This window comes from Agelaius tricolor, unplaced genomic scaffold, assembly GCF_023055355.1.
Source record: "Agelaius tricolor isolate 1412-34295 unplaced genomic scaffold, bAgeTri1.0.p SCAF_4, whole genome shotgun sequence".
In the NCBI taxonomy this organism is placed as follows: Eukaryota; Metazoa; Chordata; class Aves; order Passeriformes; family Icteridae; genus Agelaius; species Agelaius tricolor.
Window position 1 is genome coordinate 13,934,899 of NW_027269264.1, and position 14,135 is coordinate 13,949,033.

The following is a 14,135-nucleotide window of genomic DNA, read 5'->3' on the forward strand; positions in this document are numbered from 1 at the left end:
TTTCCAGAGACTGAGGTAAGGCTGACTGGCTAGTAGTTCCCTGGGTCCTTATTCTTGCTCTTTTTGAAGACTGGGTGAGATTTTCTGTCCTCAGGCAAATCTCCTGACCACTGTGGCTTCTCAAAGATATAGGGTATAGTTGTAGGAGAAGATCACACTGCAACTCTTCGATACCTTATGCATTGGGTCTGGATGAGAAGGGGTGGTGGATATTTTATCCACTGTCAGCACCTTTCTTCTGCATGTTTTGGGATAGCTGAAGACGAGAAGGGAAAGTTTCAAATTCTGTAGTTCAGCAGCAACAGTGCTGTGTGCTACTATGCAAAGAATATTAACAAGTAGACCTTTCTCAGCACTGGATTACACTTCACAGTACTAAACAAGTGGTAGCTGGGCATCTGTGGTTACAGTTTCCACATACTCCCAAATGCTACAAGTCATGCAGCCTTTATTTTGCAGCTGATCCAGATGGGAATATTTATTATTTATATATCTGGTTTTAATTGATCAGTTAACTTACCGTTTGCCTTAATGCTCTGTAAACGGAATCCAAGAGACTTTTTTTTTTTTTTTGTGAATTAGAATTAAAATCCTGTGTATTCAGTCTGAAAGAAAGCTTTGGAAATCTATGATGCTGGTTGTGCTAGTACAAAAGATGACTTATGGATGGAACTTCAGGTTCATGTTAGATGCCAGTCAACAGTTAATAAATACACATTTGGAAGTCTGCCCCCAAAATGGAAAGGCAAGGATATACACATCCTCACTTGTTTGTTCCACAGGACATGGATTGTAACTGATGTTTTGTGTGGGCTGTGGAGAGGCAGAGGCAAAAATAATAACAAATCAGAGTCCTCTAGAAAAATCAGAATAGCCACTCTGTGAGTCCTCTGGAAAGCTTACACTGGCACTTTTGTCTAAACAAGTCAACCCAGATGTACTCAGTTAAAAATATATCTCCTTTACAAAGCTATTTGCTGCCTCGACACCAAGTGTAGCCATAATTTCTGTGTTAGACTTCCTGTGGCTATCACATGAGCTTATGAGTCAACCCATTAGAAGCTTTTCCAGTTATTAACCATGTCAATAACTGAGAACATAAGTAATCTCACAGCACTGTGCTTGTGAAGCAAGTAAAGAAAACTAAAGACACTGAGACACTACCACTTTCAAAACAAGGAATAAAGATGTTTTCCTCTGCTTTCTCAGTTTTATTGCTTTTAACCAGTTAACCAAATTTCAAAAAGAAATGCTCTTTCATTCTACTGTTGCTACAGCAAACCTGTGGTTTGTCTCTAATCCCTTTTATGTCTATCTCATATAAGTCCTAATTAATGTTTAATTCCTTACTAAAGTCTTCCATTAAGGATTCACTTTATTTCTGGGAGGCACAGGGCCATCACAACTAACATGTATCATTTGTTTGACAGTTTTATGGTTCAGCTGGAACAATTTGCAGAGCTGTCTATCAGTATCTTCCCTGTAGCTTTGCAGCCTTTCTATTTTAGTCATGAACTGCAGAACAGAGCAGAGTAACAGGCCACTAAGTGATACTTAGAAACTGAAGGAATAAAGTTCAGAAAAGCCACTGGAATACTTGGCCTAATAATTGATCATGTTGTTTTAGTTGTTTTGCAAGGTTTAATGCTAGTACATTAGAAGAGTAGCTGTGCTTCAGAGACATCTTCTCAGTAGTGCAGGACTTGCAATATTTTTGTTTCATGGGTTTACACAGTTTTCTCCATCAAGAAGTCACACTAACTGTCAGTTCTCTGAAGCTGTAGGGGGGGTTACAGATACCTCTGCTGTGTTAGCATGGCCTTGGCAGTGCGCTGCGAAAGGCTGGTAAAAGCCTTTCTGTGCTCTCCCAATGTTTGGGCATCATCTGATAAGGCACCAGAAGGAGGAAGGAAGATATGTCAACAATTTCAGCTGCTGGGCAACTCTGCAGGTGCATTGCCTTGCAGGACCAGAAGAAACCTATGCCCTAAGCCCTCCACAGTTGGGCAATTTCAAGCTGGCTGTGATATGGCTGTGCATCTCCTTTAGGTACTTACATATAAGTCTTTGACATATATCCTCCCCTGCACTACCTATCAAGACCTTGTGTCTTGATAGATTTACCTGTGGTCACAGGTGTACACGAGCCATTAATAAGTGGTGACAGGTTGTGATAACATTCCCATTTCAGTGTGATTCCAAATGATAGTGCAGAATATTCATGGACAGCGTTCATACAGCTTCTCCATGAAGCCCATTTTTCCACAGGAGCAATGACCAGTCTCACGGCAACAGCCTCTTGCCAGCTGCTTCACCATTTCATACAGTGCTCTCTACAGGATTTTTGTAATGGCAGGAGTCTGCTAAAACACACAGCACTGTCATGTGAAAACACAGGGTTTGCACCTCAGGCTTATGGCCATGCTTAGCCTGATGCACAGTGAGAAAACAAGTAATCCTGAAATTATGTGGGCACAGTGGTACCCAAGCTAAAGTAAGGTGGACTTGTTGCATGGCTTGAAAGATTGTTGCTGTGCTTGCCCACGGGTTTCCATTCAAAGAGCAGGTGTCAGTTACAACTGTGGGTAGAAATGAATGGGAAATCTTCTGATGTAAGGTCTTCTCATTTGCACAGTGGAGGAGTGGGTGTGCTCAAGTTAACTGAGTACTCTTTTTCAGGGAAAAGAACACTTAAAATAATGCATGTTAAAATGGGCTGTTTTCGAAGATCGCACAACATATTAAAAGAGACCACAAGGTCATTCAGCTTCGGGGGTTTGCAGCTGCTTCCCGCACAGAACATGTGAATACTTCTGCACAAGTTAGAATTCCCAGTTTTACCTCCTTCTGAAAATGGACTAGTAAACTCATTGAACTGGAGCATAACTGCTTTCCTCTAGAGCCCAAAGCACATTTAGCAGCTCAGCAGATATGAGCATTGCACACTCATTTGGGATGTTATGGATATGTGCATCTGTACCATTACATTCTGATGTGCAGCCTAATCTGGGCAGAACAGCACTATTGGAGGGATGAGATAAACACAGTGCATCCATTTCAAGTAGTCCTTGCACTCATCCTTCCCTATCTATTGACATGATTAGTAAAAATGTATATGCATGCACAGACACAAATACACAGATAGATACTCCTCTTACCAAGAGAGTCAACTGTCAGTTTATTGTCAATCAGTGGTTACTGTCTTCAAATGGGTCTCCTTAGAGTCATGACATCCAAAGTTATCCTTTTTCTGCATAGTAGTTTAATTTTTCTTCATGGGGCATATTTTGCTGCTCCCAGATTTCCATCTGACTAAACCTTGAATTTTCCAAAACAGATGCTCTTCTTTGGCTTGTATTTTGCAAACTTCAACCATACTGATAAAAATTTCTTTACAGTTGTTGGACTTTTTTGGTTGAAGGTGGAAGGATGAAACAAACTATAGTAGCAAGAGAAACAAAATGGAACTGACAAATATCTTTGATAGCTATTTATGTAAGAAGTAACAAAGTATTCTGTGGGTACAGGGTAGCAAGGCAGTAAAATCTAGAGGTGTTTATGAGACTGACTTTGAATTTTAATAGTTTACCCTTCCTAAAACTAACCATTTTCTTTTCAAGAGATCTATCTTCAAAAAACTCCACAAATTAGAATTTAAACACAAATTATTTTACCTGAAAAATTTCTGCTGGCCACAGAGGTGACCAAGAAAAATGAGGTGCTCTTTGCAAAAAATATGTTTCATTTAATTTTTTGCTTTCTTGCAAACTTTGACCTTTTCTGAATTACAAGGCTGCTAGCCATCTCTAAACAAGGCAATCCTGTTGGCTGAGCCAGCAACACTCGAGTTCCAGCAGATGTTAGCTGTCATTGCTTCATTGCTGGTCACTTCTCATGGGTCTGCTCAGGGAATTTCACCTTTTGCTTTTCCTAGTCAAGCTGCAGCTCATTGACAACATAAAATATGTCAGACATTCACTGACACATTCTTGCTTGTCTTGGTGCTGATGTTTGACATGGCACCAACACACTGTGCTGCCCAGTTGACACTGTGTGTCAGTTTTTCTTCTTCATCATGTCTTCCCCCTATTGTTTGCATTTGTGGCCCTGGAACATTTTAACTGAATTTGCACCCTGAATCCAGGGGGTATCCAGTCAATTTTAATTTACCTTCTTCACCTTTGGTTCAAAACTGCTGCATCTTCTGTAGTATAAATGAATGACAGTTGAAATTTGCCCTTTTATGTACATTCCATCTCAACACATGCTCTGACTTCAATTATATCTTCATATTTACATCCCTCTTTAAGCAGGTAATGCAGAATGATTTAAGATGCTTTTAATACTGGATGCCCTGACAAAAAACAAAGCACAATACTTAGTTACAGCACTCAGCTGCCCAACTCTATTGGTGATTGTCATCATATGTTTTGCACCAATTTTTACTTCATTAGATACTAGTATGGATGAGTCATGACCTCAAATACCATAGATGTACAATATTACTTGTACAATGCCTTAAGGTGTCTGACATATAAAGTTGACGTAGGACTTGCTGCACAGCCTCTGGAAGCCTGCAAAGGAATTGTCTTTTTTTTTCCTCACTTCTGTCACCCAATTTTGTCCATGAAAACAAGAAATTATTCTCATTATTCATGTAAATCTACCCTGATTATTATCCATCTGAATGTCTTCCTTGTTACTGTCTTTGTTTCAAATTTTAGAGGATGTTCGGTGGTACAAGCATACAGTGGATGGATTCTGTGCCAGTCTCAGAGCCTAGAGGAGATCTGAGATGCAAACTTTGTTATCTTATTGTGCCAGATGAAACAATGGGAGATAAAAGGGTGGGAACTAGCTAGCTCAACCTAAACCACCCAGAAGGCAAGAGTTAGCTAGTCCCTGCAGAACATCTCCCTGAGATGTCTCTGTCTGAAGTCTCTGCAGTGGCAAATCTTCTACTGATAGCAGAGAAAGCCTCATTTCTGTATAGCTAGAGATAGATGGAATGAATCCCCATTATTCAGATTATCTACTTCTGCCTGAAGCAAAGACAGGAATATCTCAGTACTGCCTAAACCTAAAATTTCATCAAAAAGACTCTGGCACTGGCAACAGATCACCAAACACTCCTGGTCTAATCCTAAGGCTGTGTACAAAACTTGAAGCCTTTCCCTTTTAGACACTGCCTTTCGGGATAGTAGCCAGTGGCAATAATTTTGTAACTAAAGCAGATGATGTTTTAAATTAATTTTTCCACTTCCTTCCTCTCTCAGTCACAACGCCCATTATGAGGTTGCTGATACTCCTTCCAAAATCTTTTTCAAACAGAGCACAAAAGAAAAGATGGTTTCTGACCATAATGACATCAGGCTTTCTCTTAGAGTTTTTGCCCAGAGGCACAAGAGGTATTGATGGCTCAGCCTGTCCTAGAAACGTCAGAATGCATGAGGTTCACAAAGCCACGCATTAAATGAAGTGTACAGGACTCTGTAGCTGTCAGACATTAATTTAACAAAAATAAAGCTTTGCTATATAAAGAAGAGTCAGTCAACTTCGCTGATGGCCTCCTGCCTCCTGGACTAATACAAAGTTGTCCATAAGGAGAGAGGGACAAGTCCACTGACTTACCAGAAACAGGATCTTGCCACTTAGTTTTTAGTTCACCTAAATGCTTCCATTTGTGCCTTCAGTTACAAAATTACTGTTTTCTTGGCAGGATTGCTCTTCACATAACAGAGGATAGGTGTTACCTTTTTTCTTTCTGAATTACCAGAAGATTTGGATCTTAATTCATTATCCATTTAACTGGAATGGGCTGCTAGTCTCCTTTGGCAGACTTGAAGTGCTCTCCTTCCAGATGCAAACTTAAGCCAGCATCAAAAAGGTTAAAAAACTCTCAGGACCTCTGTAGCTTCGGTCACTTACACTGTGGTGTCTTCGTTCTTAATGCTGCTGCCGATTTAAATTCTGTCAGTCCCACAGCACTCTTTTTCTCAGCACACCTTATTTGAGAACCATCAATTAAGTAAAGTATTAAGGAGTTCAGAAATTAGTTTTTAAAAGGATTAAAAATATTCTTTGCTAAGAAAATGGATTTTTGCATGAGTGGTTCTGTTTATAGAAGGATGGCAGCATTTTCTAAGGATAAAAGAGTCCTCACCCTCTCCCTCATATAAATCAACTGGCAGTTGAAATATTTTGGAGGAGAGGAGATATATCATGATGAGATTTCATGAGAGATGTCACTTGGCTGCTTGCTCTTCTGAGAGTGTTGTATGTCACTGCAGTCATAGCATGCTTCCCCTTGCCAGGAGGTCTGGTAGGGAAGTTTAGGTTTGGCCAAATGTTCCTTTAGTTCATTTTTTGCAATTTGCCTAAAAGGAAATTAAAATTTCATCTGAGAATCTGCATGATTTTTTGATAAACTGTAGGTTAATAGCTTTGGGCTATTTAAAACAGCACTACTAAGCATGTCAGCACAATCTGAGTGCAAGTTCTATGGCACAGTGCAGACTTAGTTTTAGCACTGACATAACAAGTTTCTCTTTCAAAGAGATCAAAAGTCTTCAGACACTTGCACCAGTTCCTTCTAGAGTGGAAGAATGTCCTCTGTGAATAATACTGACAAAAGTCTCACCTGGTGGGAAATCCAAACACACTTAATGTGCTTTATTGCATGTTAAGGACATCAGTGCTGCTCTAAATCTTTGTATTTTGACTGGTTTTCATGGAGTCTATAGAAAAACATTTACACTATTTCTCAGTTCTGCATGGAATCTTAACAGGACTATTGAGGTCTGACTAAGTTCCTGCCTGTTTCTGTTGTTGATTTTCCTCTAAAATTTTTCAAGAACTTGTATCTATAATTTTTGCCAGAAGGGGTCCTCCTGACAAATTTCCAGTGAAGTCTGATGAAAAAGAGAAAAAAAGGCTTATTTTCAGATGAAATTATGATTGTGAATATGTCTCATTTTCCAGAAAGTATGTCTTAGTGGTTAGTGCATTGAAGCCCACATTTTCATATTCAGTTTTTGCTGACTCCCTTGATTGCTCAGTGCTTTGGCTGTTCCAGTTGTTCATGTGACCACTGAGCACCTCCTTTTCCTCCTTGCCTTGCCCCCTGTTCCAGTTTAGAAATTGACACCTCTGAAGATTGTCTGCCTGTCAGTGTGTTTGTGCAGAGGTCTTGCAAAGTAAATCTTTTTGACACTGGAACCTTTTTGCCACTGAAATTCGACTGCCTATGCATTACATGACTGCATCCTCATTTCCTCATTTCCCACTGGCATTAAGGAACTCCAGAAACCTTTAGTGATGGTTTGGGAAAACAGGCAGAGAGGGAAATACCGGATTCTCTCAGAATTTTTACTACTACTTTTGTTGTTCCAGAGTGGTGATATGGTCTTTGGGAGCAAAAATGGAATAAGCTAAGTTAGCAAAAGTAACATTCTCACCTACCACAAGGGATGGACATTGCTCACAAAACCAAGCACAGATAATCCCAAACAAGACTGTTTCTTCAAAATCTACAGGACACTAAGAATAAAAGCATCTCACAAACTCTGAAACAACCAGGAGTACTTAAACTTCCAGCTTCAGTTCAGATTTTTTCCATTCATTTGCATTTAATAAGGCAAGTTCCCAGACAAAATTTTGAGTATGTCTTGAATATATTGAGCCCTTTTTGCCATGTGCAAGCATCTTTGCAGTGTCCATAAAATGTTGTCGTATCTGGGAAATGTTGGAGAGTAGGACATGAAGAATTTTTAAGAGAAACATTAATAGATCATTTCCAAAATAAGGAGTAAGGACTGAAGTCTTGAGAACTTTCAAAGCTCGCCAACCTCTTTTTGATATGTGTAGAAGCTGTGTCCTTCAACTTTTTCATCACCTGGGAAAATGTTTCAAATTTCAGGCCAAGGTACCATAGATATTTTCAAAGGACTATTGATTAGTTTCATTACAGGGGAAATCTGAGAAGTGAATGGCAGAGTTTCTACAGACATGGATTATTTACCTCATATATTTACAAGTTCTCTCAAATTGCACCTTTTTTTTTTTTTTTAATTGGATGGGGTGCTTGCTCTGAGCTCAACTTTCACATTACCAGAACTTTGCTAAGGCTTTCCTCCATTCCTCCAGCATCAGCAAAGTAAAGGGGTTTGCTTCATTATCCAAACTGACAAAACCTTTTCCCTTACCTAGCTTTTCCTAAGTTCTGTTCTCTGTCAGAAGACTAGTGCCAGAGGAATGTCAAGTTGCCTGGTCTAGACATGGTGTGTTTCTGAGGTTTTTATCCCAGGTAGAATCTGACATTTAATTATATAAATGGATGCAGTGTTCATCACCATGCAGTCAAACATCTGTTATTTCTGCTGCACTTGGATATGTTTGGGCTCAAATAATCCAGGAGATAAAGCTTGTATGAGAAGATTTATGCTTCATCTTCAAGCTGATGTTCTTTCTACTCCAGATTTTGGAGGAAAAATAGGACAGGTACTTAATTTATTTCCCACCTGATGGTTTTGTTCTCTATATATGTTGCTAATGGTTGAAGCAAGAAAAAACCTGTTCTTTATTTCACTCCCGCTTCCTGCTCAAACAATATTTTTTCATCACACATTTTTCTGTCTACTCATTGACCCTTCCAAAAAGAAATTTTTAATGAATTTTAAAGAAAATTAAGTTTTTGTAAATTTGTTGTGAATCAAAAACTGCATTAAGGGAATAACTCAAATGAGATTTTTCCCATCTGAAGAAACAACAGACAGACTATGTATCTCATAAGGGAGAAGTTTCAGGGTTAGTCAGCACTTATATGGTAGTTCACTAATCACCATACATACACGTAGCTCCTACCTAGCTTCTACACATGATGCTTTGTACCCCTCAGGGATCTAAAAGTGAGCCAGAGGAGTGGTCATGGCTGTTGAGATACTGGAAGTTTGGAGGGAAAAGATGCATACACAAAAAATAAGATTCCATCACTCCTCCAGCTCACTGAGTAGCACATTTCCCTAATGCCAACTTTGTTCTTCTTTTTCAATTGTTGGGGATTTTTTTCCACTGATTAATTTAAAGTCTATTTCCACCCCACCTCTCCTTTTTTTCTTCTTTCCCCAACCACCAAGTTCTCCATGAATTTTATTATTTCTTTGGAACACACCCACAAATCTCAGTGGGTGAAATCCACTATACCACAGCCTCAGAGTAGTTATTCAGCCAGCATATGACCACAACCTTGAATTGCTGGATCAACAAGAGCACTGTTGGATGTGCTCTGTTCACATGGTGCTTGAGTTACTTGCTTTTTCCAATGGTCTATTATTTCATGAATTTGTGAGGGCTAAAATTGGGCATTTGCATCTTAATCCCTTTGAGGCTAGGTGATTTCAGACATTCAGTCTGGAACTCTTTATTGCAGTCATATTCCCATCAGTTGCTAGCTCAATCTGGCCCTTTTGTTAAAGACCCCTACCCTTTCCACTCATCACACTCATTGCTATTGTATTTTCCCTAACAATACTGCTTCTATATCCATTATCCTTATTATAGGGAAAAGACGTAAGGAGACCCCTACCCACAGTCACTGAATCCAACATTTTCAGTAAGTTACATCATAGCATCCCTTTGAGCATTCCCATTTACACTTCTGCTTGATTTGGTTTTTTCCCTACTAAAGATATGCTAAATTACTCAGAAATAAAGTGTTGGCTATACTAGCATCCCTGGAGGCAATGCATACGTCAGTATAGAATTTGGTTGCTTCCATAAGATCCTATTCAAACTTGTGTGGTCTGTATGTTATTTCTAATAACTATCACAACTGTGTGCATAAAGCTAGAGATTTCTGCTGGCCTCTCTCTGTTACAGCTCTTTAGAGTTGCTTCAAAACATTTTGTGATTTCCATTTTGGGATTGAGGAAAAATGGCATCCCTGGTGAGGAGCTCAAAAGAGGGTACAGAAATATCCAATGCACCCTCCCTATAAGAGTCAAAGTATGCTTGCAGCAAAGAAAGGCATTTATATAAGGGAAGTGTAGAAACATATATATTACATGTTCAAAACCTACTCCCATGAACTGTTGCTTTAGTAGAAAATTCTTAAAAAGCTGAACAGAGGTGATTGGTTTGATGTTTAGTTCCTTGAATTGGATCAGATTTTATCAGCCTATATATATATATATATAATCTCCATCGAGTTACAAGAAGAGTTGGTCCAAGCTGAAGGTCAGTGAAAGTAAAAAAAAAGTGATGCTGTTAGTACAGTGGAAGGTGCTTTGGGGATGTTGCCATCAGTGACACTTCAGCTTGGATCTTTGTGCTGTACTCTGGTTACTGCATCTCCTTAGTGGACAGGATCATGAGAATTGGCATCTCCATTCATGTGCTTGGCTACTCAGTGCATATTGACTGCCTGACTTACTGACTGCCTAGTTCATAGCTGGGGCAGCAGGGGCAGACTCATAGAGGTGCTGTGGTTCAATCTCTTCAATACAAAAGAAAAATTAAGAAAGGACTTTATCACAAAGCAAGCTACTGAACTGAAGAAATCCTGTGCTAAGTTTGTGGAAATGCCCTAATCAACGCAAGCTTCAAGGCCTCTTCCCACACATTATTTAAAATTTGACTAACCAAAAAAAAAAAAAAGGCTTTAGTATAAAAGATCATGCCTGAAGCATGAGCACATTATTCTGCATACAGTACACATTTAAGCTCCATCTTCACTCATGCTTCACATCTCCTGCACACTGGAGGCCACTGATCAGTGTCTGGTGGATCAGAGAGCAAACACTGTTGACATATGAGGTTCTAGAGCATGAGAGGAGCCAAAGGGCAGGACTAACACATGGGTGAGATCCAGGCCTTGCTGCAGGGGGTGTGAACATATTGCTCAGGGTGTAACACTTGCAGAATGGACTGTACTAACACTTTAGCAGAGGTTAGTGTCCTGGAAGGGCTTCTGTGACAGTCAAATGACTTCCAACAAGGCAGTGAAAGTTGGATTCCTAATATTCTTCTGATAAATGCTTTATTATTCTAATTTATTGTAGTAATACCAGAAGTTGAAACAAAACAGTGGATCCCAACAGCACGCAGGGCTTACACAGATTAATAGTTATCTTGGAGCTCTATGAGACTAGAGTTGTCACATATAGGGCAGGTACAACTGCTGTCAGTATTGCTTCTATGAAGCTGTAGGAAATTATACTGTGTGAGGGAGGTGAGAGGTGGCACACAGACCAAGACCCCATCAGACAATCAATTGTCTATTGAAGTGGGGTAGAAGGGATAGGGCTGGGAGAATGCATTTCAGAAACAGCAGGAGTAACCAAGAAAAACAGCTGAGAAAGCATCTGAGTGATGTCAGATGGGAGAACAGAGAGAGCAATGATTTTCTCTGCCTTAGTAATAGATGTACACTTATTAGTGAAGGATAGCTCTGACAACACAAAAGAATAGAATTCTGGTTTTCCCTCCAGCAGGTGTAAATCTTTGTGACCCTTTTTGCCCAAGTACTTGTGAAAAATGTCTCATGGGGAGTCCTACTTTGAGCCCAGTGCTTGCTGAGATCAAATACTTTCCTCAGAGGTTTGTCACAGGTGGCCTCTACCTCCCTGCCTAATGTCTGCAAAGCCTTGAATGGTTGAAAAGTCTGCTTTATTTCTACAGTCAACTGTCTTAAAAGATCTGGAAATACCTCTTCATGGTATCCAAATGCCACAAATGAGAACAGAGCATTTTCAGGTAAAATATCAGCGTTCACATGCTGATGAATTGCCCATGCAGCACAGACATAGAAAAAATACCATATAAACTTTTCAAGCTAAACAATTCCTTCATCACTCAGAACCTAAGAAGCTTAATGTTCCAGCCTTTAGAGATTGTCCTTCAATTGCCTGCTCAATTTTAGTACCTCCCTTTCTCAGAAATCTCCCCTCTGTGAGCTTTAGTGAGTTTCCTGTTTACCTTAATTTAGCTAATGCATAAGATATCCAAGGCTGATTACAGAACTGTCAGTCAGATGGCAGGACTTGACTGATTCTTTCATTATTCCATTACAGTTTCCTTCTGCTGGCATCCCTTTTTACTAGCAGTAGGTGTCCCGTGCCCAAGGAAGCACTGTGTGTGAATATCCAAAGAGGACCAAACCCTAGATGAGTTGGTTGAGTCCCTAATAGCTGTCTGCTTGTGAAAGCAGTAAGTAGCAGAGTAGACATGACATTGAATGGTGCTGAGATCCCACTTAGCTGTTTCAGGGGAGGTATCACAAACAAATGTACAGGTAGACCTGAGCAAGAAGCCAGTGAGAAGTGGCTCAGATCCCCACAGTGCTTCCAGAGCAGCAAAGGGTGAAAAGTTCCCCTAGTACAAACTAGGCTGTACTGTTTGTACCCTAGTACAAACTTGGCTGGTGGTAGTTAGCAAAGAGTTGACAGACTGTGAACTTCTCCACTAGATGCAGGGGCTTCTCAGCAGATGATCAGGACATGAGTATCTCATGATGGAAAACGCTTTTGTCACAGAGCTGTTTGTAACTGTCCTGTTGCAGGTTAATCCATTGCATTGTCAAATCCTTACAAACAACTCAGATACAGCTCTCCAACAAAGGACTGCTTGGCTCTAGAGGAGGAAATCAGCCATTCAAATCTGAGCCTGACTCCAAATGGATCTGTCATTAGGATTGCAAATAGCACCAGGGAGCATGCCTTCAGCTCCTGGGTGCATAGGCAACCCTGCAAATGGGTCCTCTCATTCTTTTTTTCACTGTCAGTACCATGCAGCTTTTACAACATCAAGTTCCAGTTAAGTAGTGCATCTAGGTCCTAGAAACCTTTTTGTGCAGATTTTGTGCATCTCTGCAAGCTGCTTGTCCTCTTTTTCCTGAGCCATCATAACTGAAGAAACCAAAGATTTTTTTTTTCTGAGTGAATATATGCTTGGGGGTAAAAGTACATGTGGAAGGACTAAATCAGCCTCTTCTTCCACACCTAGGGGGCAAAAGAAAAATGAAGGCTTGTCAATATATGCTTTCTGTTTCAACTTGGCATTTTGACACCTCTTTTGGCCAGTTCATGTTAGATTAAATTAGGTACCTTCCCAAGCAGCAATGATTCACAACATTTTGCTCTGCTTCCAGCTGCCATCCTTGTGCTGAGGCAGTGCATCAGCTGGTCTCTCTGCATTCTCCATCTGGATGCCTCATCGGTCTCTTCTCATGGCTCGGTTTGAACTTTGCCTTCCTCTTCAGCTGCCCAAAGGCAGCACCCACTCCAGCAGGATGTCAGCAGCATAATCCCCCCTGGCATCTGCTCCCTGAATAACTGATATTGCCTCCAAATTCAGCCTGCTTCCCCAGTCCCTTGCTCCCCCTAACAAAGCAGTTCTTTCCCTCAAGTGTGGCAGCAGGGATCATCTTTGCCAGTTGGCCTTGCACTGGTCTCCTTCTCTCTGAAGGGGAAGCACACTCATTATCCTCACCTCTGAAGACTTTTCAGTCTGCAGACATGCATGTGCTGATCTGTTAACTTCTCCCACCTGATTCCCTGGCCTGTTACATTTTTGGAAAGAGCAAAAAGTTTGAAAATGTCAAAACATTTAAAGTTGGGGTGAATTTGTTTTCAAATTGTATCTATCTTACCATATGTCATCCTTCTAGAAGCACTGGACTTTAACAGGAGTGCATATGCCATGACTACAGCCAGCCACAGGCATCCTGTGATGCCACATGGCTGTGTAATTCTGTTAGCCACAGTGCACCACAGGCACATCAATTCAAGAAGAGTCTATGAACTTCATTTGGTAAGGTGAGGAAACTGCAAGTTTATGAACCTGGACTATTAACACCATTCTAATAAACATTGCAACTTGGGAAAATTTGGCATAAAGTAGAAAGTTTTTGTGGATTTTACTTTTTTCCTAGGAAAATGTTTGCAAAATGGAAACTTAAAAGACAAATCATCATGCTGAAACCCACTTTTTCATCTTAAAATTATTTGCAAGGAGAATTTATATCTAACTTCAGCTTAGAGATGCCTCATAGCCATGCCTTGTGATCTACACTTACATTGTTGCTTTTGAGAGGGCAAAATTACTCACAGACTTCCAAACACTCATAGTTTTGGTTTTTT